Consider the following 6843-nt stretch of genomic DNA (forward strand, 5'->3'; position numbering starts at 1 on the left):
TGACAATGACCCTCATGGTATCCCCAACGCTTTGGAGGTTTCTACCCCTGCAGCCTGGGGTACATGACTTAGGTCTGCTCAGTCACTGTGTTTAATGCCTCTTGCCACAGGACTTCATTTGGGGTGGACAGATCTATTTTATGTCACTAATTTTGTAACTTTGGGAAGGTCACTTAATCTACATGTGCCTCAATTTTTTCTTCGTAAAAGGGGAATAACAGTTGTTCTCACAGAACCTCGGTCTTTTCTATGAGAGTCAATTCATGGGCCTTAGGCTAAGGCTCCTGGGGGAGAGATTCTATTTCTCCTTAGGTTGTTGAGCTGCAAGATTTGAGTCTGAAGCTTTTAGCAACCATTTTGCAACTTCTGAGAAGTTGCAACCATTTTTTCTGAGAAGAAAGCTGGTCTGAGAATGAAGCTAACACAGAACCAAGAGACGGAACCAGAGGGACCCTACGCTGCTGGATCCAGCTGGGCATGATGCCAGACAACCCTGTGCATCTGAGTCACATGAGCTGATAAACTTTCCATCCTTGGTCAGCCTGGTCAGAGCTGGCGTTGTGCTCCTTGCCGTGAGAAGACAACTAATACAGCATGTGTTTTTGAAAAGGCTGAATTGTGCTCTTCTTTGGGTGAGTCGTGTATGTGTAAAGGGGAGCAATGGAAGATGAGGTTGGGAAATTAGGCTGTAGATACATGGCAGGGGACCTTGAGTCTTTGCAATGGACCAGGCAGTCTCGGAACCACTGGGCAGTGCAGGATCTCCCGAGGCCAGGTGATCCCAGGAGTTGCCAAACAGGCTAAACTTTGCCCCTAGAGACTGGGTTAATGTTTCTGTAGCTGCTGATAAAGTAGAATTTTTTTTATTTTTTTAAAGATTTTTATTTATTTGTTTTTAGAAAGAGGGGAAGGGAGGGAGAAAGAGGGAGAGAAACATTGATTGGTTGCCTCTCACAGGCTCCCAACTGGGGACCTGGCTCACAACACAGGCATGTGCCCTGAACAGGCATTGAACCAGTGACCTTTTGGTTTGCAGGCCAGTGCTCAACCCACTGAACCACACCAGCCAGGGCTAAAGTAGAATTCTTGACCCGATGAAGGACTTATTCTCGGCATGCTTTCACCAGGAGAGAGTTGGGTGAGTTCTGTGTAATTGAAGATGTCCGGAAGACAGGAGCTACTGGCACTTATCAATTGCTCCTGATGACCAGGTATAATCCAGGTGGGGAGAAACCCAGTGCAACTGAGGGGAAGGCCTAGGGATACTACCAAACGTGTCCATATCCCTTTTCTGTTGCCCAGAACAGGACATGGGCGGGATGGAGTAGAGCAATGGACATCCCCTCCCGCTTCCTACAAGACCTACTTCTGTTAGTGCAGCCTGAGATTGCCCTCCCTTTGATGGCAACACATTACACTTTGTATTTAAATGATGTCATACATGCTGCTATTACGTCATATCTCCCTGGTCTCCTCAAGTCTTCCAATCCCTCTCCCACCTTGAGAGAACAGATTCTCCTTCAACTGCTTTTCAAGACTCCATGAGTCAAAAACCTTGATCTCTTGGGGAGGTGAAGAGATTAAGGAAAAGACAAGAAACCAGCTCTCATTTACAAAAAATTCTTCAATGTAGCAAACAAACAAACAAAAAAATAGCAAAACACTATTATCTGTGTAGAGTACCTGGCCACACTTAGGCTTATGCCTCCACATCATCATCTGTATTCTCAGTGCATTTGTTCCTGACAGAGCCTCTGGGGACCTAATTTTGTCTTTCCCCAGTGACTCCCCTCGACCCATGTACCCTCAGTGCATCCTACCACCCTACATGGGAGGTCTTCATTCGAGTGTCTGAACAACAAAAAAAGTTGTTCAGGACAGTAATAGGAAAGTAACAGGGACAAAGCTACCATTCTTCCTGATTTTGCTTCATACAAGTCTAAAACACATGATACAAGCTTAGTTCTTCATGTGTATGATCTCATTTTTATTGACATAATACTATGTACAGACATTGGGCCTTGTGCTCTACAGGTATTAACTCATTTAGTGCTCAAAACAACCCATAATAACAATTACTGTTCCCATTTTACAGATGAAGAAATTGAGGCACATGTAGATCAAGTGACCTTCCCCAAGTCACAAAATTAGTGACAGAGCAGAGATTTGGACCCAAGTAGTCTGCACTCTCCAACCTGTGCCAAGGACAGGCAAACTTTTTCTGCCAAGGAGCAGTAGTATTTCAGACATGGAGTCTCTGTCCCAACTACTCAGTTCTGTCGCTGGAGTCCAAAAGCACTTGTAGACAACACATAAATAAGTGGGTGTGACTGTGTGCCAATAAAACTTTACTCAGAGACAATGAAATGTGAATTTCCTGTCATCTTCAGTGTCATGAAATATTCCTTTTCTTTTGAGTTTTTTCCTTTGAGCCTTTTAGAAATACAAACTCCTTTCTTAGCTTTCAGGTCACGTGGAAACAGGTGGCAGGCTAGATCTGGCCTGTGGGCTGCAGCGTGCTGACTGCCGCTCTCAGCTACACTATTGCTCACCCTCTTCCCACAGTCACTTCTTATCACCTCCATTCTAGGACAAAAGAAATTGAGGTGAGAGGAGGTTAATGACTTTCCCAAGGTTACACAGTGAATGGCAGGGGAGGGGGTGGGGTTGTCAGGGTTTGTCTGGACCCCAGAGGCTGCAGCAGCAGGAGACCTGGCAGAGGCTGGATGGGCAGGAAGCAGGGCTGAGCTGAGGACATCAGGGCTGCCCACCTTGGCTTGAAGCCACCAGCCACCAAGTGCTGGAGGATCCCCCTTCCTCTCTCATCCCCAGGAGCTGAATGGGTGCTCTCTGCCCCCATCTGTCACTGCTGTCCCTTTTTCACATACTCCTGAGATTTGCAAAGACAGAAATACCCTGACTTCCAAGCCTGGAGCCAGAGGCCCAGAAAAAGCCAGATCTTGACTTGGTCTGATCTTGCCAGCCACAGCCATTAGGGGAGGAAAGAACTGGCTTAAAAGGGCCCTGAGCTGCCACTTCTGAGAATACCTCAGCTCTGGCCTGGCTAAGTCTGGGAAAATGTGGGGGAGGAGGGGAGAGGGCGAGGGACAGAGAGCAGGGGGCAAAAGAAGGGAGAGAGAGAGAGACAGAGAGAGAGACAGAGAGAATCAGAGAGAGATGGACACACACACACACACACGCACACAGAAACACCCCTTTAACAGCTGTTTTTCTGAACCCAAACCCTATTTCCTAGTTTCTCAACTTTGCAGATAGAGAAAAGCCAATATTGCAGCAGAAAAATCTCCCTGTGTTACATACTGTTAAAAATTCTTCACTTATTTTGTATTTCCTAGGTTTCCACAACCTTAACTCCATTCAAACCAGTGAACAGGCCCTAAGGAGGGCAGTGCAGAGGTCATTTGCCTGAGGAGGGATGTGGGGTTCAGAGAGCTCCAGCATTTTGCTCAAGATCACACAGCAAGGTAATGGCCAAGCTGGGGCCAAGGATCAAGACTGCTGGCTCACAAACATGCTATCTCTAGAAGCAGTGGTCCTCTGGTGCTGTCGTCTCACTCCAGGCTCGCTAGTGGGTAGCTCTTGGTTTGGGATGGTACAGCACCCATTCCCCTCCTAAAAGCACCCCAGTTCCATGAAGGGGAATTGCCTCTCCCCAACTCTCTTGGGGCAGAGGTCATTCTTAGCTCCGTCCCCCCACTGCTGGTCTCCTCCCATTAAAGTTAAAGGGGTCAGCTCCCTCCTCTCCTCACCTGGGTGAATCAGTGGAGACACATGACCCAAAATGCTCTTTCCAAGGATGTTGACTCTGGCAAGGACCAGGGAATGGTTTCTGATGGGTCGTTCTCTTTGTGGCGATAGCAGTTGTGGGGTCGTTGATAGCATCCCTGCCTCTGTCCCTGTTAAAGGCAGTGATGGCTTTGCCTACTTCCTGCTTCACAGCCCTCAGAGTTCCCTTAATTCCTGCTGACCCAAGCCTGATCTTACTGTCTCTCATTGATTATGTTGGCTTCCACTGAGCTTCGGAAAAAAATTCCCTTCGCTCTTAGTTTCTGGTGCTTGCTCCAGAACCCTGTCTGACACAACCCCCAAGAATGGAGGATCTCTCTCCCCGTCTTACTTCCAAGCCTCACCCCCATCTCTTCTTCAGAAGAATAGTTTGGGTCCCCCAGAACTAATCCCCACATTGCCTGGCATAAATCTGTACAGAAAAAGCACACAAACACAAAATATCCTCCCAAAATCTCGGGGTCAGTGCAAGTGGTGAGGTTATGGAGGATTTCATTTCCTCTTTTTGCTCATCTTTGTCCCCTGAAAATTTTTTCCCACTCCATTTATGATTAAAGACAACAACATTTATGGGCTTGTTAGTTCAATTGCAATTAGAGAAACTGAGACATTGCCCCTGCCCCTGTGTGGGTGTCCTTGAGAAGGAGACTGGGCCAGCGTTTTGGCACTGCACTGCTGGCTGTTATCGCCCCACTGGTAAGGGTGTATTTATTGACAGAGCTGAGGGCTGATATCCCATTGGCTTTGTTGTACGCATGACTCAGGGAAAGTACTTGCCTCTCCTTGCTCCCCCCAGGTCTCCCCGCATAAACAAAGAGGGGATGGCACTAAGTGACCTCTAATAGTTCCACTGCTCAGTTCTGGGGCCTTTTTGAGGCTCATGGCTTGATGGAAGCCACATTCAGGGGAGAAGCAAGAACCCACTCTCTGGGGGGAGACACTTAAATGTCCCATGTAGCCAGCACTCTTTAAGTTGCACAAGACAAAAACCCACCTCAAACTGGTGTTAAAAAAAGGTAGGGGGAGGGTGGATTTATTGGTTCATATAACTGAAAAATTCAGATCTAGAGTCAGGTTTGGCTGGATCCAGGGATAAGAGGGTATCATGAGCCCTGACTGGTGTGGCTTAGTGCATTGGGTGTCATTCTGCAAAGCAGAAGGTTGCTGGTTCAATTCCTGGTCAGGGCACATACCTGGGTTGTGGATTCAAGTCCCCAGACTGGGCATGTGCAAGAGGCAATTGATCGATGTTTCTCTCCCTCTCTTTCTCCCTCCCTTCCCCTCTCTCTAAAAATAAATAAAAATTTTTTAAAAAAAGAAATGCAAATTCACAGGCCCTGCCCCAGACCTACTGAATGGAAGGGATGCAGCCTACAGGTGATTCAGACACACAGTGGTCTCCAAACCGGTGGCTCTCGCTCCGGACTGCAATAGGATTACTGAGGGAGCTTTTAAGCTGCCTCCACTCCTCCCCCAATTTGATCAGGATAAGAAAGGCACGGAGGCCCAGTCCTTGGCATTTTGGAGACATTCCCCTACGTAATCCAAACGCGACAGAGGTTGAGAGACCCACTGGGCTCAGAGGTTCTCAGCTCCTCTCGTCAATAGAGTGGAGATAAATGAAGATGGTGACAGTCTCTCTGCTGTGAACAGCAGGGTATTAAAGGACTCAGGAGGCAGCAACTCAAGCCAAATGAAGGAACAGTGATCCACCTACCTGCATGGAGTCTGACCTGAGAATTCCTTACACTACGATAAATTAATCTTTATACCCTTAGAGCCAATTCACCAAGAAGACAACTAGAATGGCCATCATCAACTAATGAGTGCTGGCAAGGATGTGGGGACTATGGAACAGTGTTCCCTAGTGCACTGTTGGTGGGAATGCAGACTGGTGCGGCCGCTGTGGAATACAATATGGAAATTCCTCAGAAAACTAAAAATGGAACTACCTTTTGACCCAGCAATTCTACTGCTGGGATTATATCCTAAGAATCCTGAAACACCAATCCAAAAGAACCTATGAACCCCAATGTTTACAGCAGTGTTATTTACAATAGCCAAGTGCTGGAAACAGCCTAAGTGCCCATCAGTAAATGAGTGGATAAAAAAACTGTGGTACATTTACACAATGAAATACTACACAGCAGAAAGAAAGAAGGAGCTCCTACCCTTCACAATAGCATGGATGGAACTGGAGAGCATTATGCTAAGTGAAATAAGCCAGGTGGTAAAAGACAAAATACCATATGATCTCACCTAGAAGTGGAACCTAATCAACAAAACAAACAAGCAAGCAAAATAGAACCAGAGACATGGAAATAAAGAACAAACTGACAGTGACCAGAGAGGATGCAGAGATAATAGGGGAAGGAAGGGGAAGCATCAAGTCAAGGAACATGTATAAAGGACCCATGGACACGGACAACAAGGGGAGGAGGGTTGAATGTGGGAGAGGGGTCATGGATAGGGCAGGGGAGAGCAATGGGGGGAAAATGGAGACAACTCTAATTAAACAACAATAAAAATATTTTTTAAAAAGAAGAAGAGAACTAGAGGGGAAAAAATAAGAAGCAGTTTATTGAGTGCTTACTGTATACCAGACAATGTATTTGTGTCATTTAAATCTGACATTAAACTACAAGATAGATAATATTAAATATGAGCATAATCCTGTGAAGTAGGTGATATTAAGTGTCAAAGAGGAAGACATCGGTGGTCAAAGGGTAAGGTAACTAGACCTTGGTGGCTGAGCTGGGATTTGAATCCAGGGCCCTTAAGTCCCATTCTGTACCACCTTCTGGAAAAGGCTGAGGTCTCCAGTTAGGAGTAGAGGGAACCAGGGAGGGGGTTAGAGGCAAATCCTTTGATTCCACAGTGCGGAGGAAAGAGCACTGGGAATCAGAACCTGGGCAGCACTCCCAGCTTCACATTTGATTAGGTGCATGGAGCAAGCCACTTCCCTAGCTGGGGCCTCCGTCTCCTGACTGCACGATGGGATGGCTTTAATTGACCCCTCAGGTGTTTTCCAGTTCT

At 46.7% G+C, this 6843-nt stretch overlaps 1 long non-coding RNA gene across 2 annotated transcripts; it reads left to right on the plus strand.

Annotated features, from left to right (window-relative positions):
• The first annotated feature begins 541 nt into the window (after nucleotides 1–541).
• On the plus strand, nucleotides 542–6400 carry LOC123478340 (uncharacterized). 2 transcript variants are annotated; one of them, XR_006653514.2, is made up of 4 exons: nucleotides 542–632; nucleotides 1037–1211; nucleotides 3357–3485; nucleotides 5126–6400. It is a non-coding gene; the product is annotated as an uncharacterized lncRNA (long non-coding RNA). The 2 variants fall into 2 exon arrangements; XR_011651392.1 differs by having other exon boundaries at nucleotides 5142–6400.
• Nucleotides 6401–6843: the final 443 nt, after the last annotated feature.

This window comes from Desmodus rotundus, chromosome 6, assembly GCF_022682495.2.
Source record: "Desmodus rotundus isolate HL8 chromosome 6, HLdesRot8A.1, whole genome shotgun sequence".
In the NCBI taxonomy this organism is placed as follows: domain Eukaryota; kingdom Metazoa; phylum Chordata; class Mammalia; order Chiroptera; family Phyllostomidae; genus Desmodus; species Desmodus rotundus.